This window comes from Mustela lutreola, chromosome 1 (assembly GCF_030435805.1).
Source record: "Mustela lutreola isolate mMusLut2 chromosome 1, mMusLut2.pri, whole genome shotgun sequence".
Classification (NCBI taxonomy): Eukaryota; Metazoa; Chordata; class Mammalia; order Carnivora; family Mustelidae; genus Mustela; species Mustela lutreola.
Window position 1 is genome coordinate 19,062,645 of NC_081290.1, and position 15,380 is coordinate 19,078,024.

Genomic DNA, 15,380 nt, shown 5'->3' on the forward strand with positions numbered 1-15,380 from the left:
ATTGCTATAAACTTCCCTCTTGGAACTTCTGCTGCATCCCAGAGGTTTTGGACTATTGTGTTTCATTTTCATTTGTTTCCATGTACATTTTAATTTCTTCTTTTATTCCTGGTTGACCCATTCATTGCTTCGTAGCATGTTAGTTAAGCTTCATGTAATTGTGGTCTTTTCAGAATTGTTCTTGTGGTTGACTTCCAGTTTCATAGTGTTGTGGTCAGAAAGTATGCTTGGTATGATTTTGATATACTTGAATCTGTCTAAGTTTATTTTGCAGGCTATGTGGTATATACTGGAGAATATTATGTGTGCACTTGAGAAGAATGTGTATTCTGCTGTTTTAGGATGGAATGTTCTGAATATATCTGTTAAGCCCATCTGTTTCAGTATGTCATTCACAACCTTTGTTTCCTTGTAGTTCTGTTTGGATGATCTGTCCATTGATGGAGGAACAGTGTTAAATTCCCCTACAGAATTCTATGATTATTGGGCGCCTGGGTGGCTCAGAGGGTTAAGCCTCTGCCTTCGGCTCAGGTCATGATCCCAGGGTCCTGGGATCGAGTCCCGCATCGGGCTCTCTGCTCAGCAGCGAGCCTGCTTCCTCCTCTCTCTCTCTCTGCCTGCCTCTCTGCCTGCTTGTGATCTCTGTCTGTCAAATAAATAAATAAAATCTTTAAAAAAAAAAAGAATTCTATGATTATTGATTAGTTCCTTTATGTTTGTTATTAACTGTTTAATGAATTTGGGTGCTCCTATATTGGGTGCATAAATATTTACAATTGTATCTTCTTGTTGGCTTGGCCCCTTTATTATTAGATAGTCCTCTTCTTTTTTCTCTTGTTGCAGTCTGTGTTTTAAAGTCCATTTTATCTGATGTAAGTATTGCTACTCTGACTATTTTTTGCCATCTATTTGCATGATAGATGTTCCTCTATCCCCTCACTTTCAATCTGCAGGTGTCTTTAGGTCTAAAATGGGTTTCTTGTAAGCAGCATATAGATGGGTCTTTAAACACAGAAAATATATTATTGATTTTTCTAAAGGGTCATGCCTGCATGATTTGCTGAGAATTTGTATGGATGTCTTTTAACTCTGCACTACCTGGTATAGTACTAGTCACCATGTGATTATTTAAATTTAAATTGTAGTTAACTAAAAGAAAGTAAACATTCTGTTCCTTATTTGTACTAACCACATTTCAAATGCATAATAGCTACATGTGCCAAGGGTTACTATATTGAACAGTACAGATTATAGAACATTTCCATAATCACAGAAATTTCATAGGAGAGTACTGTTCTAACAGAAACACTGAACATGAATATACTTAATAAAACTTTACTGAAGAACTGAGATTATAAGAATGAAGATGCCTCTAAAAACAAATGTTTCACCTAAGGGAAAAATATATAGGAAAATTGGTGAACCAGCCATTTAATACCAGATGATACTTTGAATATTATAAGCTTTCTATGAATTATTAAAGGATGGCTAAATGAGGAGCAATGTTGCATTATCACCAAATTATTCTAATAAATTTCCTGAAATCTAGTCTAGTGTTATCCTCCTTTTCCAGAAAAATAACACATTCAATATAAGTAAAGTAACTTACTATTAGAACTGGTTTGTTGCCTCTATCCTCTTTTGACTCTCTAGCTTCTGTCCTTTTAATTAGATGATTTCTAGATATTTGCACATGTTATTTACATATTAAAGATCAGAAATGATCTTTATTTCAGAAACCTTGCTGGAAATAATGTAAAAACAGTATTTTACGTTTACCTGAAGATGGTCATCCCTCCCCTTGAAATTTAATGTTCAGTGCTCCATGATAGCACTGCGGGTCCCTTAATTAAGAGAAGATAATTTTCTAGCACCATAATTGAGGCCAGCACTGGAGCAGGAAGTCATTTTGGCTTTGGATTAAAGAAATATTAAATGCTTGGCCTCTGAAAATTCAAAGGACAAGTAGAAAAAAAGCTAAACTTCAAAGCACCATCCCATAAATTGTGATGGTCTTTGAAGGAACCTGGACATGAAATAATGGTTTCACCCTCAACATTCCAAGATTCTTCAGCTACTGCAAATAAGATAAAGATTGAGTTTGGTTTTTCATATATGGGACAATTAAATGTCAGAGCCCTGAGATTTGTATATAATATTGGTTGCAACTGGTATCAACTTATAATAGAGACCACAAAATAGAGTTGATAAACTCAAGCTGGAGAGAATTCTATTTTTTTTTTAAAGGAAACTAACAATGATGGACAGAAGAGATCACATGTTACTGTTTTCCTCTTCTAGATTCATGAGGAAAGTATAAAAATATATGGCAAATTTGGGCATGAAAGGCTAGGGAATGAAATAACATTTCTGAAGGGACTTTAATATACCCATATTATAGCATTTATAAACTAGGGCATGCTACACTATGGTTCACTTTCAGACCATTGCTCAGTGTACTGAGAAACATGACCACATACTGACTGGCAAATGTTCAGAACCTGATGTTTTGATGTGGGAAAAATATGTACATTTGGCAAATAGGAATATTAACAATAGGATTGTGGGTAACTTGCCATATGTTTTATACAATGAGTTCTTATTGATCATACAAACAGAAAACAAGACAGAGCAGAACATTGTATAACTGAAAACTCTCCTTCATTTTCTAATGTCATTTTTTCCTACTTAGTTCAATAGAAATATCTGGAAAAATAAAATGCAGCGGGCTTAAACATTTCTGTTGGGTTATACTGTGGTAGGTAAATGGATGCTACTCTACCTTTGGGCATCCATTTCGAGGTGTATCTGAAATGTTTATATTGTTAATATGTCCAAAGTTTCCCAGGTGAAGAGTAGTCTTTGAAACATAAACTATCAAATTTCCGGCATAAGGACTAAACAAAATATTTTAGCTAATATAAATATTTTCTCCCCAAACCTTGCATCTCACCCTTTAGTTGGTTAGTAAGATGCTTCTAGAGTAAATGAAATTCCTGATACTTTCACTAAAACATGCTATAGTCTGTTCTAGATCTAAAATTGGGGACAAGAGGGTAGATAGACACTCAGAAACAATTATGAAAAAACACGAAAAGAAAAACAACAACTAATGCCTTGGTAGGCTTGCACCCTATAGATTTAAGATGAAGTTGTTACAAAGTGATTTTGTTGTACTACAGAAGATGGTGGGAGAAAATACAGTCTTAATTCAGGTCGCATAATCATTTTCTGTTAAATGTTTAGAAGTCCTGCTTTCTTCCACAGCACAACAATTACACAGCAGAGCATAATTATTTTACAGTCAATTGAGTACACCAAATGGGCATATTTATGAAACCTGATTTATACTTCATACTTGCAACACTACATGAAGCGTGGCTTTACCTCCCACCAAACCTGCAGTCAGTAAAACTGTCAGAAGGACTCTTTGCTTCAGCCTCAAAGCAAAATAATTTAAGTTTGAGCAGTCCTTTTGAAATGTTAGTACTGCACTTAGCTTTTTCCTATCAAGTGTACTGCAAAAAGCAAAGGCAAAGAAAGCAATGTGGTATCTGTGGAAAGGCTCAATAAAAGTTTTATGACTTTAGTTCATGCCCTGATTCTTGCTGTGGTGAGCAAGTACATTTTTCATTAGCCTATCCCACAAAGCAATGAGACGGTCTACATTTAAGTAATGACCTTCTCCATATAAACTCAAACTTGTTTTCCTTGTACTTCGATAACTAATAATTATTTATGAAGGTTTGCATAATTACCTAAGATAGTACAGGAGTTTGGTCACAGTATGACCTTCACAAGAACTTCTTTGAACATGTTATTTCCAAGTTTTTGAGGAGATACTCCACTTCATTTTCTTTTTCTCACACAATTGTACAGTTGCAGGGCTGCATCTTTTCACAGTGATGACTTTCTGGTACTGCCAGTGAATTTGAGGAGGCCTCTGAAAACATTTAAATTAGGTATTTTTCTTTCAGATGCAAAAATATTCCAGGCTGATGTTCTAAGGCTATTACAGAGGAAGTCACAGAATTAAATAATAGGTGATTTTGTTGAATTTGCTGATTAGCCTCATGTAGTGTATATGTTTTTCTTTCTTTCTTTCTTTCTTTTTTAATATTTTATTTATTTATTTATTTGACAGAGAGAGAGAAAGATGACAAGCAGGCAGAGACAGGTGGGTGGGGTGGGGGAGGAGGAAGCAGGCCCCCCCTCGATCCCAGGTCCCTGAGATCAGGACCTGAGCCAAAGGCAGAGGCTTAACCCACTGAGCCACCCAGGCGCCCCTGTATATGTTTTTCTTATTAATTGTTTTATTTTAGCCAATTGCATAAGAATATAAAGTCTATTCATTTCACTCAGGATTGAAAGAAGGGAAATACTTATTTAGAATTAATGAGCACACGGTGTGGTCCCTGGTTTATCTGTAATTCTTTATCTTCAGTGTCTGAGCATGGCCTAATGTGGGGACTATAAAACAAGATTCCTCTATCCATTATTGACTTCCACATGAAAAAATATTATTCACTCCTTTCATAAGACCTGTTCACAGCAGCTCATGTTGATGGCCTCCAAGCACAGTAAACTAACACATTAGGGTAAACAGATGTTTTCTCTATTAACAGTATCAACCATCTGGCTGCAGGCCAAATCAAGTCTGGGGAGTAATTTCAACTTGCCTGCCTGTTAATGTGAAAACTGACTAAACAGACTCTCCTGCTAATCTTCCCGTCCTGCAGAGGATGTTCCTTCCAGTGTATGATTCAGGGAAGAACAGGAAGGAGAGAGATCATTTCAAAGATGTAATTAATTCTTAGTTGCAATTTTATTCAATTATCTGTTTAAAATATAAAACGTACAGCATTCAAGATGCTAAGATCTAAACTAAGTGTGATGTAGAGAATTAGAGAAAATGTAGAAATAAATTGTCTTAAACACTGGAATCAGGGGCAGTATCTAAATTAATCTTTAGTTAAAGAACCCCAGTCCCTGGGAGACCATGAAACTAGGTTGCCAACTGCCTACTAAAAAATAGAGGCCCAAAAGTACTGTTTGCTAAAAATAGGTAATCTCACATATTACTCATTTTCAGTCATTAAATACTGTTTATTCATATATAATTGCCTTAATTCATTTTAGTCTTTTATGAACTACTGATTCTCCTATTATGTGACTGCAATATTAATGCAGACATTGTCTCTTAATCTAACTTAAACAAATCAGGATCAGGATAAAGCAAAACGAAGTTAAAATTCATAACAATATTATTTTCAAAGATGTAAAATCTCAAACAAGACTTAGAAAAAATGCATTTTTTTGTGTTTATTCCCAGGGACTCGTGATAAATTCCCACTTATGCAGAATTTCCTTTTGCTCTTATTTATTAGTTCATTCCCTGCCTCTAAATCATTTTATTTTTCTAGCCATATTAGATATATATCTATATATGAAATGGAAAATTGAGTCTCAAGAAGAGACATCTTTATAAAGGGATGAATAATTCTTCTGGGCTAGAAATTTTCTAACTGATACTGACCTAAAAAATGCATCTTCATGTGGCTAAACCTCATTCAACTATTTCTTGCCCTGTGTCTGGACAGACTAGAGGATTGACTAGGAATTGTGTTTCAAAGAATCTAGTTGCAAGCTTAGTTCTACTGGTTTTCTAATGTTTCCACGGGATTTCTTTCTTTCTTTTTTTTTTTTTTAAAAGATTTTATTTATTTATTTGACAGAGAGAGAGATAAATCACAAACCAGCAGAGAGGCAGGCAGAGAGAGAGGGAAGCAGGCTGCCTGCTGAGCAGAGAGCCCGATGCGGGACTTGATCCCAGGACCCTGGGATCATGCCCTGAGCCGAAGGCAGAGGCTTTAACCCACTGAGCCACCCAGGTGCCCCTCCACAGGATTGCTTGATTGAATCAACTAACATAGGTGTGGTATAATGAAGGCACCAACAAAGCATGCTGTATAGTGTGGACTAAACCTGAAAAGAACAGATACAGATGTAAATCCTGAATGAGGCACTTACAAGTTGTCTAATCATTGAACAAATGTGTACCCAAACTCTGTTAAAAAATTTATTTAACTGCTTACTGTACTCTAGGTATTGTGTTTAATTCTTTCTATATGTAATGAAGAAGACTGACTAGATTCCTGACCTCCTTGAGTGTCTCATCTGGTGGAGAAATGGGTACCAGGTGGCAACCAATCAAATAAATATAACTGAACATTGAGATCCATGCTATGAAGAAGAAGAATAGAGTGAGGGGACAGAAAGTAATAGGATTTGGGGTTTGCAGCTCAGTTGGTATCGATGGATCAGACAGTACTTTTCTGAAGAAGGGACATTTAAACCGAGACTCTGAGTGGTAATGGAGGCAGCCATTTGGAAACTGACAGGAAGAGTGATTGAGACAATGGGAGTGGAATCTGTAAGTCCCATGACAAGGAAGAGTGGAGCTCATTAGAAAGTTGAATGAAGGAAAATAGGTCACCTTTTATGTAAGATTTTAAACCTCCCAGAAACTTCAGATGAGAGTCTGTAAAAATAGATAGAATATGAGCTGCCTCATATATTTGTTTGGGAATAATAATACGGTTTGAATCCGGCAATACGACTTAAGACATCATCCTTTTAGCAGTAACACTGTATTTCCGGAATGGCATAGTGTCCCAAAGTGTGCCAGATAGCAAGTTTGCTCTTGTAAGTGTAGAAATGATTATATTGTTATCAGTATTTTACATAGTATATAGATATATCAGTCTGACGTGGTATAGATCTCTCCTATGTGTACATATAAGGTTATTTTTGCAATTTATCTTTAAAGCCAGAAGGATTTTGAGAGTGAAAGTGATTACATGGGGACAACAGGTGTAAACGAACATTGTCTTTGTCAAACTGAGATAAATGGTTGTCATACATAAAATGTTGATTTGCCATCATTAGCCTGAGGTCATTATTTTAACAGCAATGCCACTGTTTCATCAATTCCTTAGACTGGGAGAGAATTTAAAGGCCATCAATTCCAATATCTTGTTTTTTAAATAATTTACTTCTAATTCCCAGAGAGAGAAAATTATTTGCCCAAGATAAGAGCTGACTAGTTCCAGAGATAGACTAGCAACTCAGTGTTTTCTTTTTTCTTTTTCTTTTTTTTCTTTTTTATTTTTTTAGTATCCCAGGCTGCTTTCAGGCAAATGTGTATTTCTTCCGCTGGAATTAGATGGAATGGGTAGAACTTTACTTATCCCATCACCACTGGCAGAGATTTATTTATTTTCTTCCCTTTTTTTCTTTTTTAAACTGGTGAGCTGTGTCATAGAGCCAACCAGGACTCACACAGACAATCCTAGAACATTTGAGAGAGGGACCAGGGGCAGTGTTATAGAATGTGGAATTAGAATGCTCTAGACAGCGGTGTCTGGGTGTTCAGTCCTTGGTTTTGGCTCAGGTCATGATCTCATGGGTTGTGAGATGGAGCCTTGGGTTGGGCTGTGTGCTCAGCAGAGAGTCTCCTGAAGATTCTTTCCCTCTGCCCCTCACCCCTGCATATATGCGTGCATGTACTCTCTCCTTTGCTCTCTCTAAACTAAATAAATTAATAATTAAAAAAGAATGTTAGCTTTGACCTTGTCATTGTTTAATTTAATAGCCTTAGGCCAATAACTCCTTATAAGCCTTGATTTCCTCATATTAAGAGAGAGGACTTGAAAAAAATCACTTCAAAGTCCTTTTTTGCTTTAAGTTTTATGAGAATAATAGTCTGAATTTGGGGAAAGATAGTTCGTGAAGAGAAAAGTGAAGATACCACAGACAGATTTCAATTTTGCCAAGGGCTAGTTCTGAGTCTGTTTCATGTTAAATCACATAGTTCCTGAAGTGGATTAGTGAGTAGGTAGATAGAGATATTGATTAGGATGCTAGTGATTATCCAGTAAATTATGCATGACTGAGTTTAAGTAGACCAACAGGATACTTTTGGACTGTTTCCCACAAGACAAACTAACATTGACAGCTCATTTTCTGGAATCATGTGGGACTACTCAGGGCTTACAAATGGGCAATAACGGAGATTTAAAAATTTAGATCCTAAAATAAAGGACAACTAGAGGACTGAAAAAAGAGGTAATGGGAATTTTTTAAAGTTATTAACATCCCAAGACATCTATTTGTCTCTATATTTTTATATAACATGGAAGTAATTTCTAAGTGTTTGTGTTGTCCAATTTAGTAATAATAATACAAGAAATACAGGTAAATTTTTAGGTACTCAGTTCTGGAGTCAAATAGATGGGTTTAGATAGTTGATTGTCTGATTTAGAGGACTGGGGTGAGAATTTAGTGAGAAGATGTACATAGAGTGAAAAGTTACCCTCATTGTGCCTCAGCTGCATTGGCTTTCTTTCCATTTTTTTATTGCACTACATCCTTTTTAACCACAGTGACTGTGGAAAACATTGTAGATTGGCTCATTCGATGCCTATTGTCTCTCTCATAGCGTACCCTCCTTTAAGCCAGAGTCTAAAATAACTAAAAACCATATTTATTAGATTTCAATGCATTAGGATTCCAATGAGACTTTCTTCCACTAAATACATATACAAATATGAGACTAGGCAGGCAAAAATAAACATTTGGGACAAATGAAAAATAGTCTTGGAGGCCTTTTATTTCTACATATAAGAAGATCCTGCTGTATGAATGTATGAGCATTTGGTTTTCATGACTGTCAAACAGCAGTCAGACAAAGCATCAGTGATATCTCTGGTGATAATGTTAGGCGTATCTTCTAGTTGGGTCATTTTGGCTGTTTAGTATCAAGTTTAGTTCCCTGGACTTCCCCCATATTCTAAGAGTTAGTAATACACTATAATAAAGACTCTTCTGCTTAAATCAACTAGAGTGGACTTTGTTATCTACAATTAAGAATCCTGAAGTAATACAGCAAGTTTGAACATTGAAAGACAGGAGAATCATTAAAATTTCTTAATACAAGATCATCTTTATTCCTATATGTATTCATTCAAAATAATTATTGAGCATAATACACTGGGTTAGATGCTGCACATAAACTGGTGAATTAAAATAGACATCAACACTAGATATGGAAACTAAAACCTATATATAGAGATATAATTAACAAGCAAATAAATAAACATATGCTTAAATAATAATTAGTGCTTTGAAGAAAATCGGTAAGATGGAGTGATATAATAAAAGAAGCCACTTAGATCAGAAGAGGTTCTCTGAAGTATGAAAAGAAACTAGGTAGTAGGAAAGCAGGAGGTAAGTATCTGTAGGTCTGAACATGAAAATTGCTTGGTGCCCTAAGATCTTCTGGTGAATTTTATAGTCACCAGCAAAATAATAGTTAAATAAAAGAGTGGTTAAATAAGTGAAACCTATAACTTGGCAGAAACTGATGGATATTTAGTCAAATGATAAAATATGATCCTGAAAACAGAATAGTCTGCAATAAAGACTTATTTCTGGTAATTGGCTATCTATATAATTGTTATATCCCAATACTGTAAAGAACCTCTTTTTTTTTTTCCTTAAGGAAAAGGGGATGTTGATGATTATCTCTCGGACAGTTAGATGCTCCAGTAAAACATTACTCAAGTGAATGTTGTACTTTCATTATAAATACTGTGACATATGTCTGTTGGTGGAAGTCCTATGATCTCATATGATAGAAAAATAAAGTGAGGAAGTAATACAATTATGAATGGCAAAATAAGCAAGCTAAAGAATGTAGAATGTAGAATGTAGAATGTCTAGTTTAACACTATTCTCTTGACACTGCCAAGAAGACTGTGATTACCGAGTTTTCTCTTATTCTTCTACAACACTACAAATTTTACATAATAACCTTTATTTTATGATATAAATTTTTCTCTTACAAGGGCTTGCTACTCTTAAAGTCCAAAGTGATGTGCGGAAGAGTCAGCAGTTAGTTCCTGCATTTAAGTAAAGTGATCTGTGATTAACACATTAGGGAATAAACTGGATCTTCAAGACTTTTGAAGGCTATTGCTATATGGATCAAGTGGTGGGAAATGTTTTCAGTGTTCACAGTTCCAATGTAGGGCCTTCAAAGATCAGGCACATTTTATTACCTTCATATGTCCATTTGCATGTGAAACGAACTCCCTGTCTAACTTCTTGGCCGTACCTTTGTCCAGATAAACCTGGCAGAACATCTCGTGAATGGGCATGCTGCCATCATGGCAGATGGACCTGGGCAAGCAAGTTCAAGAGCCAGAATGTATGTCATATTTAACTAAGAAGGGCACATTGACACCGGTGTGTGTGGAAATAGCATTTGGTGTACCTTCTTGCTTTCTATGGCCGAGGGAATATGACCCACCACTGTGGCTGAGCAATAAATTAACTTAGTAAATCTAAAATGGTTAAACCTAATCACTACAGATCTACTGCTCAGAAATTAAGGCTAGAATGTAGGCTTCTTAGAGGAGGGGAAAAAATGTAAAGCTTTGTCCTCAAGATGTTTTTTGAAGAAATATTGGATATAGATATTTCCTCCAAAACATCATCATCAGCCACAAATATTATATTGATCATTTATTCTATTCAGACCACTTGTAAGGTAGTACATCTTATAAACAATATTTCAGAGAAAAGATTTATGGTTTTCCTCTTCACAACAGCACAGGTACATTATCTGAGCAATAGTGATTTTATATTTTATATCTTTCTCTGTATAACCTATTAATATATCTCAAGCTATTCTCTTCCATTTCTTCATTCTCACCTTGCCTCTCCAATTGCCCTGCTTTAATTTATATTCTCCTTCATCAGGAATAAAATTTTGAGAAACATGTTTTAAATCATTATCGACCTCACTGCCATACTCTTAATCCTTCTGCTCCTGAGATCTCTGCCAATGATGTTATAATCACTCTGGTTTAAAACATTAAGGCCATCTTTAATATTAACTTATCTTTTATTTTCTTATCTAATTATTCTTCAAAATTTGCCAATGATAAATCAAGCCTCTTCTTTCCAGTCACATTTCTATTACTTTAATTCCTAGCCTCATCACATCTCACCTGGACAAGGCAAGTATTCTATTAAGTATTTAGCATAATGGCTTCCAAGTCAGACGAATCAGGTCATAAATCCTGACACAGCCATTTATGTAAGAATGTAATTATGTAAGTATATATACACATATCCAACTGTTTTCTTTTTTAGTCCAACTCATTTAAAATTATTTTATAGAAAAATCACAATATGTCACTCCTAAATACTTCAGTGTCTAACTCCCAAGGATAAGAACATTCACCTACATATAACAATATGGAAATATTTTGGACACAGAAGTGGAAGGACTTCCTGATGGGTTGTTTGGGGGGTATAAAAGAAAGTCAAAGATATTTCTAAATATTTTGGCAGGAGCAATTGGAAGTATGGAGATATGATTTTCAAAAACAAGGAAAACTGCATTTAGAAGCTTGTTTGGGGCTTTAGAGATAAAATTTCCCCCATTTTTATCTAAAGATTTGTTGGGTCAGGTTATAATCTAAAATTCTGAAGTGTAGAAAGTTCCTTGAAGTTGAGGAAATCTTGCATGAGGAAATACAAAATAGAAACCCAGATTCCAGAATATTTTTAGTGAAATAATTTAACAGAAATCTCAAATGAAAAATGGAGCCATTCCATTTAGCATGCTTTGGCTGTCTTCGGCAGAATATCTCACTCATATTGCTGTAAAGTTTAGAAAATGTAAAGGCTCCAGTATGAAGAAGTACAGACTAGGGCTGTCTCCAGAGTTGGCTGAGTTAATGATTTGGCCTATGACCAAAAATTTGAGTTTTTTACATCTCTATTCTATCATCCCACTTGTAGACTTCATTTTGATATTGGTTCCCATCATACTCTTAAAACAGCAATATTTTCATGAACAACAATATTGTTCATGTCCAGTGGAAAAGCAAGAGAGAAGGCTCTAGCCAAGCTAGGATAACCATTCCCTTTTTAAGCATATTTGGTCCACGTGAAATGAGTGGCCATTTCAACAATTACAGTCACTGAGATCACTCTTTGGAACTAGGAATCATAGAGATAACAATAAGTAAGTAAGTAAATAAATAAAAATAGAAAAGAAAAATATTTTATTAGAAAGAAGACAGGTGAGCAATTAACAGAATCCATTACTCAGAAAGTTCTCTTACCTCTCCAAATAGAACCCATCCCATGAGACATATACTCTTATTTTTTCACCTTAGATTAATTTTTCCTGTTTGAGGGCTTCATATAAATTGAATCATACAACATATACTCATTTGGGTATGACTTGTTTATGCATAATGTCTGTGAGATTTATCAATGGGTCTATTTATGAATTGATTTTATTGTTAAATAGTACTCTCTTGTATGAATGTACCACATGGTATTGGGTTGTTTACACTTTTTGAAATTGGAGATAAAGCTACTATAATTATTGTGAACAAGTCTTTGGGGGAACTGCACATATTCTTATTTTTGTTGGGAAATACCTGGAAGTAGAATTATGGTGTCACAGGACAAACATATGTTTAATTTTATACATATGAATGAAAAAGCTACCAAATCTGTCTTCCAAGTAGTTATGCATAATTTGTTCTGACTATCACAGCAGCAGAGACAAGGCCTGCAGCATTAGCATTTTGTGGCTATGGATTTGTAAAATAAAATTTAAATTATTATGAACTAGTTCTTCATCTCCAAATCACATGTGTAGGAGACGTGTGAGACATAGGTCTTATATACTAAGAAGAAACACAAATTCTTTCCAGGGTTGATGAATACAAAACTGCTGACATATGATATTTGAAGCCCAGAAAAGAAAGTGTGTATCTTCCTGATGATATGAGTACTCAACACTCTCTTAAAAGATTCAGAAACTGCATCTTGATTAACAGTCGGTCACTAGAGTAAAGGAAGGGCCAGGACACAGGACTGGAAGCAATTCCTCATTGTGAAATGATATGAAACTTCAGGAAAAATAATACCTTGTGAGTGGCTTGTATTTTCAATGAGTAAGGAAAGGTCTGGTTCCTTGCTAAATTATAGCCAATTATCAGTTTTACTTCCATGCTATGGGCAGTCACATTATCCCTGGTAGGTCAGCCTTTGACTCACCTGCCTGTTCTTTCACTAGAAACTGACTGATAACTTCATGTCTGTTCATGTGTCATCATCTGTTCTTCTTTTTTTTTTTTTTACATCTGAATATGCATTTAATTTTTTAATTTTTAAATTTTTTTATTATTTTTTTTATAAACATATAATATATTTTATCCCCAGGGGTACAGATCTGTGAATCACCAGGTTTACATACTTCACAGCACTCACCATAGCACATACCCTCCCCAATGTCCATAACCCCACCCCCCTTCTCCCAACCCCCTCCTCCCAGCAACCTTCAGTTTGTTTTGTGAGATTAAGAGTCACTTATAGTTTGTCTCCCTCCCAATCCCATCTTGTTTCATTTATTCTTCTTCTACCCCCTTAACCCCCCCACCATGTTGCATCTCCACTTCCTCATATCAGGGAGATCATATGACAGTTGTCTTTCTCCTCTTGACTTATTTCGCTAAGCATGATACCCTCTAGTTCCATCCACGTCGTCGCAAATGGCAAGATTTCATTTCTTTTGATGGCTGCATAATATTCCATTGTGTATATATACCACATCTTCTTTATCCATTCATCTGTTGATGGACATCTAGGTTCATCTCTTCTAAATGGAATGTTTGTGTCCTTCTAAAATTCACATGTTAAACCTTGACCCTCAACATGATGGTACTAAGAGCCATGGCCTTTTGGAGTGATTAGGTCATGAAAATGGAACCCTCATGGAGGGTTGGAAAGACCCAGTGCATTGTAAAAGAGACCCCAGAGAACTCTCTTGCCCCTTGTGCCATGTGAGAACACAGCAGCAAAGAGCTATCTGTGAACGAGGAAGTGGGTTCTGACCAGACATGGGCTCTGCTGGCACCTTGATCTTGGATTTTCCAGCCTCCAAAACTGTGAGAAAGTAATGTCTGCTGTTGAAGCCCCCCTGTCTGTAGTAGTTTTGTTATAACAGGCTGAACAGACTAAAAACTGTGAAGTTTTAGTCTTGAAGTCTAAGAGTTGCAATTCTAATACATACGTAGAGTTCCGCAAGTCTATTCAGCAAGTTCTATGTATTATCTTGGCCTATTTATCTTGCTACTGAACCTTGAAAAAATGCACATTTGCAGATAACAAGTTCTTTCTTTCCTCTTTCCTTTTCCTTCTGTTCCCTTTCTTTCCCTTCCCTTCTCTCTCTCTCTTTCTTTCTCTTTTTTGTTTCCTTTTTTTTTTTTTTTTTTTTTAAACTATCAATGATTTAAAGCTGTGTTTTTTTGTCTATATGCCCTGGTTTAATGACCTTGTAAATATAACAGTAGGTATGTACTTCTCCCTTTCTCTTATCTACTAGATATAAACTGTTTGCTCTGTATGATTCTATTTTATTTAATAGGCCTGAAATGTCCCCACCTTCAGTTAAAAAATGTATTCTTATGACTCTATACGCATGTGCTCATGGACATCCTAGTCACTGAATGAAAGCTGGTGCACAGCCAGACTTAAAAAATGTCAACTCTGTTTAAAATTGGTTTCCTTTCCGTCACGTACATGATACTAGTATTTGTTATTGGCAGACAAAACTAAACAGTTACAGGCCTAATGCAATAATTGTTTCCACTGTTTTGAATAAAACCAGTAGATTGAGTTCATTGCTTTTATTAGAGAAAAAATGGTAACACGATTATCATATTTCTAGTTTGGGATCAAGGTCTCTCTTTTGATGCCGTAGGTACTGTGGGAATTATCTGCTCTGTGAGTTGCAGTTGTTTTTTGGGTGTTTTCTATATTTATTCCTGGGGTGAACATGAGGTAGGGGAGTGTGTATCATCCTTTGTAGGCCCTTTGTTAAAATAATATTTCCTAGCCACAATAACCTTCTCTCCTACCCTTTTCTTTTTTTCCTCTTCCTTCCTTCCCTCCTTCCTTCCTTCCTTCCTTCCTTCCTTCCTTCCTTCCTTCCTTCCTCTTTCTTGACTCTTAGAAAGGTATATAGATCAATTGATCTATCCCTCTGGGGCCACCTTTCTGTCCCTGGTCACTTGCACAGGGCTTGCAATGCTCTACAGGATGCTTCCTCCATCCAGCTTCACCATTTTCACCCTTTTCTCACCCTCAATCTCAACTTTTCTCACTACCATCAATGCCAAATCCAGTCAGCCTGATTTTTCCCTTCATTTTCCTGCATCATTACTCATACAAGGTTATTGCATATTACTGACACTTACCGCAGGGAAGCAAAGGATGATTCGAGTTCA